Raw genomic sequence first — 15,273 nt, 5'->3', positions numbered from 1 at the left:
ACTTTCCACACTTAGTCTCCGAATTAGACATCGTAGTTGTTACTAGACATGGCCTTGACCACAAAACATATTATTTCATTGTAAGAAGAATGCAGGTTGTTGCAGCTTTGGAGTACAAACTAGCACATGATCCCTACTACAAGGATTTACATGTTGACTAAGCTACAATATTTGCCTTGCCAACTCACCCTACTGATATCTCTTCTCTCCTTTGTCGCATCACCCCCTCCTTTCCTGACCCAGAACTTGGACTTCCTTCTTCAGATTACAACATTCTTTCACCACCCATCCCTACCGACCTCCAACCATACTCGTTTGTATCAACACTCCCAAATTCCCATACTGATATTGAATAAATATCCAACTACTTGCACTCTTCCCATCCTGATTCCACCGCGTTACTTCCTTGGCCCACAATTTCATTCTCTGTTGTCAATGAATACAACACGAAAGACATTTTTGATATGGTGTTCTCCACACTCTTCCCCATAGTGGTTTCCATGATCGATCAACCACGTCTTAGAAAAGTTGAAATGCAGGAATATGCTTTGCACCTCATGCACTACCAAGACAATTGTTTTGGCCAACATCCAAGATTCTAATATTACTTGTACAACCTTATGTTGCGACATCTCAGTCAAGAAACTGCTGGATTTTTTGTGAAAAGAAGGCTCGAAGATGGCTTCCCAATTACCGTTGCAAACCTTTGTCCCCACCTTCATGACATGCCGGATTTGGTTCTTCCCAACCAGATTATGCGTTTCAGGTTAACCGTCAGAGGGACACGCTCTTTCTGGAACAAAGGCAGAGGTGAACTCATTAATATGATCACTCAAATAGGTAGTCCTACTTTCTTCTTCACACTTAGCGCTATTAACACCAAATGGCATGACCTGCACATTTTCATGCCTGGCGCCTGCCCCCCCCCCCCGCATGAGTTCAATTGAATTGTCTCAATGGATATTCCACAATATAATCAAGAATCCACATCTTACATCACAATCCATTCATTGTCGATTCACAATATTCCTCAAAGAGGTCTTGCAAAATGGTTTCCATGCAATAGACTATTGGTCTAGGTCTCTTCATATAACCATCCCTCTCCTCTTTGTTTTTAAGTCTACATATACAATCGCCTCATACTTTACCCTTTCTCATCTTTGCAGGTATGAGTGGCAACATAGGGGCTTCGCACACATACACGGTTTCCTCTCACTGGAAAACACACCTAATATGGACATCCTCGATTGGCATGACCAAGTCGTAGTTAACAAAGCAAAGTCCTATTTCGATTGACACATTTCTTCTTGGAACCCTCGACCTGCTCACCAGCGTGGACCTTTTGTACGTCGTTCTACAGAGCATGACCCATGCATCTTCCCATCACCATTATTTGCATCCTCTCGCATTGAGGACTACAAAAGCTTCTTAATTGGATTCAACGACATACAAAATGCCACCCCTCTTCATGTCTTCACAAAAAAGTGTTACTCTGAACTGTTGCTATGGAGCTCCATGGGATTTGCATCCCACATTCTCTTTGATGATTGATGACAATGGGCAGAAGAAATACATCCGAGCACGTAATGACAATAGGTGACACGTGCACAACTCCGACATGCTCTCCATATGGTGAGCAAACATAGACTTCCAAATGATTTTGTCTCGACATGTTGTTCTCAACTACATCTCGAAATATGCATTGAAACTAGAAACAAAATCGGAAATTTATCGCCAAATGTTGTCTCGGCTCTCTTAAAATCTCCATCTTGAAGCCCCTGTTTCAAGTGTTGTTCGGAAAATATTGATAGAAACAATTGTCGATAGTGACATTACCACACAGGAGACATGCCACATGCTGCAAAAGCTTCCCCTTTCACTTTGTAGCCACTCATTTGTTTCCCTCAATGTTAGCCAAGCTATTTTTAAATGTGTTTCTCATGGTTGAGGTGCCCTCTTCCCAACACCATCCTTCATTGTAGAATACATGGATAAACTTCCTTTGCTTGAAACACTACCTCTTATTGACGCTGCACATTCATGGTCCTTCTTTGCTCATTGAAAACAAAATCAATGGAAACACATAAAATCTTCCAATATTGTTCATGTCCTTCCCTTCTATAATTCCATCCCTTCTCCTACCAATCCTTTCTACACTTCTTTATGTTGCACTGAACTACTTCATTACTTCCCTTTTCACACACTCCCATCGGACATTGGCTCCACTGATGAAGAAATAATTTCACAATGGGAACACAAAAAACATGCATATATTCCATGGCATGTTCATCATGCCCTTGAAGACCCTCTTTCCACTTGCTCTGATGACAACTCCACTGATACTATGCCTGCCCCCTTGTTCCATAGACATGGATGAATGGAAATTCCTTTCTCAACTACACTCTAGGAACAACATGGAAATTAATGACCTTGACATTCTTGGCCATTGTGACTTTTACTCAAACCATAATTGGGCCCATACTACTATCCCTTCCACTTTTCAAGAAACAACCATACATTTCATAAAGTTCAGTGGCTCATCCACCCAAATCTATTTTACCCCCTCTAGTTCCCCGCTCCCTTAAATCATTGTCGCACCCCTAACAAGTTTCTCTTGACATTGTCCTCACCCACGTCAGGGCCACTTCCTCCATTCCTACATGTAGAATGATCATCTAAGGTACTGCTAGCATGGGGAAGTCTCACTTAATTAATTGCCTAAAAGATACATTCATGTCCGCATGCACTCCCAATTCAATCCCATTGCTCCTACTCGCTCAACATTTAACATAAATGAACTTACAATCCATTCTTCCCTCCACATTCCTTTAGTTTCAATGCATCCTCTTGAAGGCCAACCACTTCTACATATGCAAGAACAACTTTGTCATGTCAAATACATTTTAATCGACGAGATGAGGTTTATTGGGCCTAATATTTTTTCACGCATAAACAATCACTGAAGGGAGGTATTCCCTTCATATTGCAATATGCCTTCGAAAATCATTCTATCATTCTTGTTGGTGATCTTGGGAAACTACCTCCTGTAAAGGACATCCCCATGTATGTCGGAACTTCACGCAGCAATGCCCTTTGGCGCAACTTTGACACAGTGGTCACACTATCTACCATCTTTCGTCAACAATGAGCCGACCCTACTTAGGTTGCATTTATCCAAATTCTTACAAATATTAGTTATGCAACACCTATTATCGAGGATTGGAACCTTCTCATGTCAAGGAAAATTTCCTTTTTTGTCAATGGATGAACAACATGTATTCGATAATGCAATGCACCTATATCCAACAAACCTAGTTTTCGAAATGGATAACAAACAGATGCTATAAAACTTGAGCATTCCAATTGCACGATGCTACGCAAAGAAAATGAACCACCATCCTCTTGGTACACAAGAAAAATATGAATAGTTGGATGCAAAAGTTCGTATTTCCAATGAGAAACAGGGTTTCCTCACATGCAACTTGTGGGTTGAAGCAGGTCCTGTCAATGGAGCCCTTGGAAAAGTTATTTCCATTTTCTATGTGCCTGGATCAAAAGCCCCTAAATTTCCATTATTTGTTGTTTTTGACTTCTTCCAATACAAAGGCCCACTGTGGGATGCCTTCAACCCAACTTATGTTCCACTATTAATGCAAGGTTCTCGTCACCAAATTCCACTTTGAATGGGATGGGGCTTGACAATACATAAATCGCAGGGAAAGACATTGCCAAAGTCGATACTAGACATTCGCAAAACAGATCGGCAAGACTTGACATTCACTTCCATCTCCTAAGTCAAAACATTTTTTGAACTTCGCATCTCCCCATTGTTTTCCTTCAGCCACTACTCCCGCATGTATGGAAATGCTTACGTCTGTAACAACCCTGGTGAAAATTCCATGTAATAAAAGTTAAAAACAATAACCATGGTCGATGGGACACTTATTTCAAGCTGAATGTTGGGAAAAACATCCTAGGGGGTGTTAATTTGGTTGTTTATGGATAAGGAAATTGGAAAAGGTAATGACTATAAGGCTTTGGAAAGACAAAATGCATTTTGGGCACATTTATTTATGAAAATAATGGAAATTAGGAAAAAAGGGAGGCGAAAGGTCACAGGTTGCATCTGAGGAGGAAAATGATGGAAAATAATGGAAAATGAAAAAAATAGAGGCCTCATCCATAAAAAAGGCTTTTGAGAATCAGTTGGTAACCTTTTGTCAGTTTAGTGTTGGAGCTCTCTCTCATACTCTTGGACACTTAGAGTTTTCTTGGAGCACCCTTGAAGGGTGTGGCATACTTGGATGCTTGGAGCAAGAAGGTAAAGGAAAAGTAGAAAAGTGCAAGGAGGCATAAGGATCAACAACTACATCATATTTACTTGCAGGTACCAAGTTGCATGTATGTTTCATTCACTAGTTTTGGCATGCATGACATGATGGCACATGCATGTGGTTTCTTGGTTTTGATCTTCCATTGGCATGGAGGATTTCCTAGATTGACAGTGGATTGCCCAGAATTTCCATTTGTTGGATAGCCATGGTGATTGTGGATTTATTTTCATTGTTTTGTTTTTGGTTGGTTCTCATGTTTTCTTCGCTTGGGTTGAGTTATTATTTCTTGGAAGCTTTGGTTGGACAAATGCTTTGCAAGCCCTGCAACAACTTCAGTTGAGTTACTAGTCTTGGAAGCCTTGGTTGGAAAAATTCTCTGGAAGCCCTTAGTGGTTTGAGTTACTAGTCCTAGAAGCCTTGGTTGGAACAAAGTGGAAGCTCTGGAAGGTTTGGATGGAGACCAATCTGATGATGGCTTTGTGATCTCTGACCATGAGGTGGAATCACTATTTGATGGGTTGAGGTGGATATCCTTTGGAAGACCTATATGGGTTTTGACTGATGTGTTTTATGAGGTCCCACATTCATGCTTGAAATATGGCACGGGGTTGAATGGCTGAAGAGAGATTTGGCTCAGCCATTCTACGGTCGGGTGGAATGTGGAAGTCCCATCCCGGGTTTGGATTTTGTATCATTAATGAATGGTTATTTCTTCGTGTATTTCTATGAGAATTTTTATGGATTATATGTCGTTTATATGATTGTACTTTCATGAGTATTTTTTGCTGCTATTATGTTGGTTATGTATTGTTTTATGACAGCAGCCATGTGTGGCTCTCACCATGTTTTGACTTATAATTAAATGATCAATGTATTTATGACCTAATGGATGGAATGGTAGTTGATGCATTGAGGCATCAATGGTTCTTAGTGTTTCTTAGCTAAGTATGAGACCCCTATGCTCAAAACTGTGAATTACACCTGTAGATTACACATTTGCAATATGTTTGATGAAATGTTTGTCATGGATAATAAGGGTCAAGTCAAGGTCTTGAACAAGTATTTGCTTTAGTACTCTCATTTCCATGTTATCTTATTGATTTGAAGAGATGGATCAATTCTAAGCAGTGACTTGGGATCTAAGCGTGAAAAAAGTGGCTTGAATCCTGGGGTCGCTGGCACAACACTGAGAATTTTGGTCCACATTCATTGGCAAGTAGGCCTATGAGAGTGACTTTAGGTTGCTAGTCGTTCCCTTACCCAAGGCATGTGAGCGACTATGGCTCAAGGGACCTAAAACAATGGTGGGACCTAGGGACAGGTTGACAGAGTCGTTGACTTGTCCTCTGAGGTTTCTGTTGATGACGTTGGATGTATGTATGGTGTGTTTCCGTCGGTTCTACTTCCTTAATGTGACTTAGGAGATCAGATCATATCATAGTAGCCTATCATCGCACATTTATCCTGATTAGTCGGTTTCTTGGGTAGATGTGACAGGAGGGTGTAAGAGAGTGGTTTTAGAGCATGGTTCACCCCTCAGACTGGATGAACTATGTGTTGGTCATGCATGCATGTCAGTTGTATGTGTGTCTCTCACACCTACATTTCATGTGCTTGTTTCATTTGCATGATGTTGTTCATGGTTGTAGTGATGTCGTCATGTGAAATTTGAGGTGTGCTTGTGGAATGCATCGTTGTGAGTGTATGACTGGTTACATGTTGATTTATGTTACTAAAATGTATCGTTGCAATATGCTTGGTTACATTCTTGCATGTTTGGTTACATTCTTGTATGCTTGGTTGCATGTATCATTCTTGTAGGTTTGATTTCAAATATTATTCATTCATTCTTGGTCATATATGTTTATGGATATGTGTGGATGGTTATGCATCACTTATGCATGTTCATGTTTGCATGTGGTCAAGTGTATAGTGACGTAATGATGATGGTTGTCATGCATTGATGATTGGACCCTAGCTAGAATGACAGTTGCATGGTTATATGCTGATGTACTATTTTTATATATCGTTATGATTATGTTATGCATGTATCATGTTAATCTGTTGATCTTGCAGACAATGTATCTTTCCCGAGCTATACTAAGGTACGTTGGTTTATTGTGATTTGGTTTCACTGACATGGTATACCTTGCAGGAAGAAATATCAAATCGCTAGCAAGATGGTTGACTATAGAGACTCTCCCTCTGAATTCGAAGAGCAGTATGGTGTTGGGAAATATTTCGAATTCGAAATGACACTGAGAAGCTTAAAGGAAGAGATAAGGAGTTGTAAGGTAGATAATGACATAATCATATAGTCATAGGAAAATCTAGCAGACGTAAATGCAATCATACTTCAGAAATTGTCAGATTTGCAACGATAGGGGCTGCTTCGAATCATTCATGAGCAGGGGAACAAAACCAATGGGGCATATCGCAGTGGTTTGCATGGCGGTCACTGATCAGATAGAGGATGCAATTTGAGATGACAGATTTTTGGACAGTTTGGAGAGGAGAAGGAACAAACACAGGTATGATTCTAGTTCTGATTCAGATAGACACTATGATCGTCATTGGTATCATCCTTATAGGAGTGATAGGGGATACTTGTCGGATGAATTTAAGAAAGCAAAGCCACCAACTTTTGATGGGGAAAGAAGAAACCACGGGATGCAAAGGCATGGCTTCTTGGCATGAGGAAGTTCTTCAGGTTGCATGATTACTTAGAAAACATGAAAGCTAGAGTAGGTACCTTCAGTCTCAAAGGTAAAGTGGAGATGTGGTGGGAATATGTGAAGAATGTCAGGTGTATTCATGAAGAAGATTTGTCTTGGAGTGAGTTTGAGTGGCTATTTAAGAAGTACTTGTTAGAAAGGTACTTTGATGACAGGACAAAAGAATTTTATGAACTAAAGATGGGTTCCATGACAGATGACGAGTACACTAGTAAGTTCTTGGAGTTACTGAGATATGTGCCTTACCTCACAGAGGAGAAGGCCAAGATTCAGAGGTTCATTAGTAGGTTACCGGTTGCATTCAAAGATAGGATTGAGTTCGATGAGCCTAGATATTTGGAGGAGGCCATTCGAAAGTTGAAGCATTGCTATGAACAATCAAAGTGCAACATTGAAACTAAGCTAAGCTGGAGAGGTAATGTAGAGAACAAAGGAAAATGGGATAAAAAACGAGAAAGGACATAGGGTACATACAACAAGGAGAATGTTGCACCACGTAAGAGGCTCAATGCATCAAAGAGAGGACATGTACATCGATCTAAAGAAAAGAATAAGGATGGAGGCTAGAAGACTATAGAGTGTTGGACTTGTGGCAAAGATCATTGCAAGAGAGATTTTCCATAGAATCAAGGTAGTAGACCTCACATATATAGTGCAGAAGAGGTGAAAATTGTTTGAGACATTGGTTACATTATTCTACATATCTATGCAACCTTGGATAAAAACCAGGTAGAGCATCAGGGATCTATCATCAAGATGGATGGTAAGCTTTGTGATCAAGTTATTTCTATTTTGATTGACCTTGTATCTAATTATAGCTATGTTAGTCCCGACTTGGTGGATAAGTGTGGTTTGAATAAGGATTTGCATGCAGAATCTTGATTAGTGAAGTTGACTATAGGTATGAAGAAGCGAGTTCATCATCGGGTAAGAGCTTTCTCATTTGACTTAAATGGTATGCCTACCACAACACATGTAAATGTATTACCGTTGGGTTCATACATGATGGTGTTGGGCATGGATTGGTTTTATTTACATAGAACCAAGGTAGACTACTATGAAAAATATATTTAGTGTGTTGATGACGATGGAGAACTAAGAGTCTTACCAGGTAAGAAGAAGGCCACATCAGTTAGGACGGTAACAACTATGCAAGAAAAGCTTAGCCATAGGAAAGGGTGCAAGTTATTCGTAGTGCAAATTTCTAGTGATAAGGGTAAGGAGGTTGAGAATTCAGATGTGTTGAACAAGTATCCAATTTTATAGCAGTTCAGGAATGTATTTCCTGAGGACATTACATAGTTCCCACCTCACAAGGAGGTAGAATTTTCTATTGAGTTAGTGCCAGGGGAATCTCTAGCATCAAAAGAACCTTACAGGATGAACACACCTAAGTTGGTAGAACGAAAGCCACAATTGAAGGAAATGTTAGACAAATGATACATTAGGCCAAGTGTATCACCATGGGGTGCACCAGTCTTGTTTGTGAAGAAGAAAGATGGTAGTCTCAGATTATGCATTGATTATAGGCAGTGGAACAAAGTGACTATCAAGAATAGGTACCTTTTGCCAACGATTGATGACTTTTTTGATCAAATTAAGGGGGAAGCAGTGTTCTCAAAGATTGATTGGAGATCCAGATACCATCAGGTACACATCAAGGAAGAGGTATTTACAAGACTGCGTTCAGGACTAGGTATGGGCATTATGAGTTTGTTGTAGTTCCATTAGGCTTTACTAATTCTCCAATGACATTAATGTGCTTGATGAATAATGTATTACGTCAATATTTGGATAAACTTGTTATTGTGTTCATTGATGATATACTAGTATGTTCTAAAAATGAAAAATAACATGTCAAGCACCTTGTAGCAATATTGCAGTTGTTGAGAGAGAATCAGTTGTATGCTAAGCTTAGAAAATGCAGTTTCTTTCAGACGAAGGTACATTACTTGGGGCATGTCCTCTCCAAGGAAGGGATTGCAGTAGATCCAGAAAGGATAAGAGCCATCATGGAGTGGGTTGCTCCTAAGAGGGTCATCAGGAACTTCTCGCTGATTTCTTATCCTAGCATGTCTTTGCAAAGGAAGGATAAGAAGTTTGAATGGACATAGGAATGTGAGGCTAGTTTTGAGTAGATCAAGTAGTTTTTAACACATGCACTAGTGTTGAAGATCGCAGACCAGACAGAGAGTTTGTTGTGTGCACAGATATGTGCAAGAGAGGACTTGGTGGAGTCCTTATGCAGGATGGACAAGTAGTATGCTATGACTCGCGGAAACTGAATGAGCACGAACATAACTATCCCACACATGATCTTGAGTTGGTAGCTATCATACATCACTGAAGATGTGGAGACACTATCTTCTAGGCAGGAGGTTCACATTGATGAGTGATCACAATGGGTTGAGGTATTTATTTGACCAACCAAATCTTAATGGTAGGAAGGCTCAGTGTTTGGCCACGATCAACGAGTTCGACTTTGAAATCAAATACATCAAATTTAAGGAGAATAGAGTGGCATATGCTCTTAGCAGGCAGGTACATGTGAATCAATTATCAACAATGAGCTCTTATGAGACAGAGTTACAGGACAAGATCTTGCGGACAGGACAACAAGATGTCAGATATATGGAGATTATGCACATGTTGCAGTAGAGTATAGCTAAAAGTACAAAGTACAAGTGATGGTACAAGTACATGCATAGGCGCAAGTGATGGTATAGGTACAAGTAGTGGTAAAGGTACAGGGGCAGGTGCACAAGAATTAGACTACTGTTCTACAAGAGATGGATTGGTTAGGTTCCAAGACAAGACATATGTGCTGGATGACAATGATATCAAGAAGGTGATCATGAGGGAGTTTCATGCAAAACCATATTCAGGTCACCCAAGTTACCAGAAGACACTAACAATAGCGAAGAGATCTTACTATTCTCTGAATTTGAAGAGGGATGTAGCAGAGTTTGTGGCTATATTTTTTGATTGTCATAGAGTGAAAGCAGAGTGTAAACGTCCAATTGGACTACTACAGCCGATTGCGATTCTATAATGGAAATGGGAGGTCATTTCCATGGACTTCATCATAGGGTTTCCAAAGACAATGAAGTAGCATGATTCCATCATGTTCATTATGGACAGGTTGAAAAAGGTTGCACACTTCATTCCAGTGAAATATATGTTCTCAGCTAGTGATGTGGCATAGGTATTCATCAGAGATGTGGTTAGACTACACGGTGTTCCAAAGAATATTGTATCAGACAGAGATGCGAAGTTTACTTCCAAGTTTTGGAAGGAGTTATTTGCAGGTTTGGGCACAGAGTTGGCCTTCAGCACAACTTATCATCCACAAACAGATGGATAGACAAAGAGGGTCAATAGGATATTACAGGAAAAGTTGATGACGTATGTGATTCATCAGCAATGGAAGTGGGAAGAGTATCTCCTTTTGGTAGAGTTCGCATACAACAACAACTATCAAGAGTCACTGAGGATGAGTCCTTTTGAGGCACTGTATGGGCGGAGTTGTAATACTCCTATCAGTTGGAGTAATTTGGTTAGCATGGTGTTGATTAGACTAGATATGTTAGTAAACCTGGAACAGGTAACATAGGTAATAAAGAAGAATCTAAGGGCAACACAGGATAGGCAGAAAAGCTATGCAGATAACAACAGGTTGTTCAAGGAGTTCCAGGTTGGGGAATAGGTGTACTTTCACATCAAATTGAACGAGAGCTCCTTGCGGATTGGCTCATGTGCCAAGATGGCGCCACGGTTTTGTGGACCCTTCAGCTTTATTGAGAGGATTGGATCAGTAACCTATCAACTCGCATTACCTTTGACAGTGAAATTCCATGATGTTTTCCATGTCTCATTTCTTAAGAAGTATGTTAAAAGATGTTGATCATGTAATTGACTGGTCTATATTATAGGTGGAACCAGATGGAGAATTCCAACCAGAGCCTCAATGGATATTGCAGAAAAAGGTAGTCATGCTCCAGAACTGAGCAATTGAGCAAGTTAAAGTGCAATGGAAGCACTTTAGGTGCAATGAAACTACATGGGAGATCACATATCATATGTGGGCCACGTATCCTTCCTTGTTTGTTGGTTGAGGCAAAGAAACTTGATATGGTGGTGTGGTATATGTGCCTTATGGTGGTTTAGTATTTGCTTACGTTGGTTTAGTATTTGCTTATGATGGCTTGATATATGATATATGGTGGTTGATATACGCTTTACGATGGTTTATATATGCTATATGATGTTTCGATATATGCTTAGACATGGTGTTTAGTATATTTTTTGATATATGATTTGGCATATGTTTTGGTATCTATATTTTGATGATGTTGTTATATGTACACTTGTGTATGGATGTAAATACCGTAACGAGCTATGTTATAAAGCTCCACTATGAAGTATGGGTGTCATGTTATTATGCTATCATGTGGTTATGTTATCATGATGTTATGATGTTATATGAGTTGGCATTCAACAGGATGATCACTGTAAATATCACAATGAGGTGTATTATAAAGCTCCACTATGCGGTGTGTTGTCATGTTGTTATGATGTTTTTCTCTTGAGCAGATCTTTCATTGTAAATATTGCATCAAGATGTGTTATAAAGCTCCATGAGTAGTATGTCTTCTTTTAGCAGGTTGTTGAGGTATATGTGTGGTTGAACACCGAGGATGGTGTCCCCCAAGGGGCAGGGTTCTGTAACACCCTTGGTGAAAATTACATGTAATAAAAGCTAAAAACAATAACCACGGTCAATGGGACACTTATTCCAAGCTGAATGTTGGGAAAGACATCTTAGGGGGTGTTCATTTGGTTGTTTATGGCTAAGGAAATTGGCAAAGGAAATGGCTAAGGCTTTGGAAAGGAAAAATGACATTTTTGGCACATTTATTTATGAAAATAATGGAAATTAGGAGAAAAGGGAGGTGAAAGGTAACAAGTTGCATGTGAGGAGGAAAATGAAGGAAAATAATGGAAATGAAGAAAATAGAAGCCTATCCATAAAAAGGCTTATGAAGATCAATTGGTAGCCTTTTGTCAGTTCAGTGTTGGAGTTCTCTCTGATTATTCTCTCTCTTATACTCTTGGGCACTTAGAGTTTTATTGGAGCACTCTTGAAGGCAAAGGAAAAGCAAGAAAGCGCAAGGAGGCATCTGGATCGACAACTACATCAGGTTTTCTTGTAGGTACGGAGTTACACATATATTTCCTTCACTAGATTTGGCATGCATGTGGTTTCTTGTTTGTGATTTGTTATTGGTATGGAGGATTTCCTGGATTGATAATGGATTTCCTAGCCTTGCCATTTCCCGGATAGCCGTGGTGATTGTGGGTTTATTTATTTATTTATTTTTTTGTTGTTTTTTGTTTGTTAATTTTTTGGTTGGTTCTCATTTTTCCTTAGCTTGGGTTGAGTTATCAGTTCCTAGAAGCCCTGGTTGGACAAACGCTATAAAAGCCCTGTAACAGATTGGGTTGAGTTACTAGTCCTAGAAGCCTTGGTTGGACAAACGGTCTGGAAGCCTTGGTTGGACAAATGCTCTGGAAGCCTGACGAGAGTTGTGGGTTAAGTTGCTAGTCTTGGAAGCCTTGGTTGGAACAAATGCTCTAGAAGCCTTGTAAGGCTTGTATGGAGACCGGTTTGATGATGGTTTTATGATGTCCAGCCATGAGGTGGAATCATTGTTTGATGGGTTGAGGTGGATGGCCTTTGGAAGCCCTGGATGAGTTTTGATTGATGTGTTCTATGATATTCCACATTCATGCTTGGAATATGGCACGCGAGTGAATGGCGGAAGAGAGATTTAGCTTAGCCGTTCTACGGTCGGGTGGAAGTGGAAGTCCCATCCCGGGTTTGGATTTTGCATCATTAATGAATGGTTATTTCTTCTTGTATTTCTATGAGAATTTTTATGGATTATATGTGGTCTATATCACTGTACTTTCATGAGTATTTTCTACTAATTTTATGTTGGTTATGTATGTGTTTTATGATAGAAGCCATGTGTGTCTCTCACCATGTTTTTACTTATAATTGAATGATCAATGTATCTATCACCTAATGGATGGAATGGCAGTTGATACATTGAGGCATCAATGGTTCTTAGCGTTTCTCAGCTAAGTATGAAACCCCCGTGCTCAGAACTGTGAATTACACCTGTAGATTACACATTTGCAATATGTTTGACAAAATGGCTGTCATGGCTAGTATGGGTGTAGTCAAGGTATTGAACAAGTATTTTCTTTAGTATTGTTATTTCTATGTTATATACTAATTTGAAGATATGGATCAATTATGGGCAGTGATCTAGGCGGGCAGTGATCTAGGCTCTGAGCGTGAAAAAGTGGCTTAAATCCTAGGGTCGTTGGCACAACATTGGCAATTCTGGTCCACAGTCGTTGGCAGGCAGACCTATGAGAACAACTTTATGTTGTTGGCCACTCCCTTGCCCACAGAATTAGAGACTATGGCCCAATAGACCTAAAACAATAGTGGGACCCAGGGAGACGCTGTCTGAGTGATTGAATTGTCCTCTAAGGGTTCCCTTGATGATCTTGGATGTCTGTATGGTGTGTTTCCATTGGTTCCACTTCCTTAATGTAACTTAGGAGGTTGAATCATATCATAGTGGTTTCTCGTCGCATGTTTACCTTCGCTGGTCAGTTACTTGGGTAGATGTGGGAGGTGAGTGCTAATACATCATACGTAGGAAACACAAGTACCTACCCCTACTATATGAATATTGTAAAGAGATACAAGCCCAACAAGTTTCTCTTCTTGACATAAAGGCTCGTAACCTTCCTCGCCTTGTCTTCCTTCTCCATCGTCTACAATCAATGATTGACTTCCTCGCTTTGGAGTACAAACTACCACATGATCCCTACTACAAGGATTTACATGTTGACTAAGCTACAATATTTGCCTTGCCAACTCACCCTACTGATATCTCTTCTCTCCTTTGTCGCATCACCCCCTCCTTTCCTGACCTAGAACTTGGACTTCCTTCTTCAGATTACCACATTCCTTCACCACCCATCCCTACCGACCTCCAACCATACTCGTTTGTATCAACACTCCCAAATTCCCATACTGATATTGAATAAATATCCAACTACTTGCACTCTTCCCATCCTGATTCCACCGCGTCACTTCCTTGGCCCACAATTTCATTCTCTGTTGTCAATGAATACAACACGAAAGACATTTTTGATATGGTGTTCTCCACACTCTTCCCCATAGTGGTTTCCATGATCGATCAACCACGTCTTAGAAAAGTTGAAATGCAAGAATATGCTTTGCACCTCATGCACTACCAAGACAATTGTTTTGGCCAACATCCAAGATTCTAATATTACTTGTACAACCTTATGTTGCGACATCTCAGTCAAGAAACTGCTGGATTTTTTGTGAAAAGAAGGCTCGAAGATGGCTTCCCAATTACCGTTGCAAACCTTTGTCCCCACCTTCATGACATGTCGGATTTGGTTCTTCCCAACCAGATTATGCGTTTCAGGTTAACCGTCAGAGGGACACGCTCTTTCTGGAACAAAGGCAGAGGTGAACTCATTAATATGATCACTCAAATAGGTAGTCCTACTTTCTTCTTCACACTTAGCGCTATTGACACGAAATGGCATGACTTGCACATTTTCATCACTGGCGCCTGCCCCCCCCCGCATGAGTTCAATTGAATTGTCTCAATGGATATTCCACAATATAATCAAGAATCCACATCTTACATCACAATCCATTCATTGTCGATTCACAATATTCCTCAAAGAGGTCTTGCAAAATGGTTTCCATGCAATAGACTATTGGTCTAGGTCTTCATATAACCATCCCTCTCCTCTTTGTTTTTATGTCTACATATACAATTGCCTCATACTTTGCCCTTTCTCATCTTTGCAGGTATGAGTGGCAACATAGGGGCTTCGCACACATACACGGTTTCCTCTCACTGGAAAACACACCTAATATGGACATCCTCGATTGGCATGACCAAGTCGTAGTTAACAAAGCAAAGTCCTATTTCGATTGACACATTTCTTCTTGGAACCCTCGACCTGCTCACCAGCGTGGACCTTTTGTACGTCGTTCTACAGAGCATGACCCATGCATCTTCCCATCACCATTATTTGCATCCTCTCGCATTGAGGACTACAAAAGCTTCTTAATT

This window comes from Pinus tabuliformis, chromosome 8 (assembly GCF_031772625.1).
Source record: "Pinus tabuliformis cultivar Carrire ecotype Pingquan chromosome 8, CPIR1, whole genome shotgun sequence".
NCBI classification, from domain to species: Eukaryota; Viridiplantae; Streptophyta; class Pinopsida; order Pinales; family Pinaceae; genus Pinus; species Pinus tabuliformis.
Note: the sequence above shows the minus strand (reverse complement) of the source record.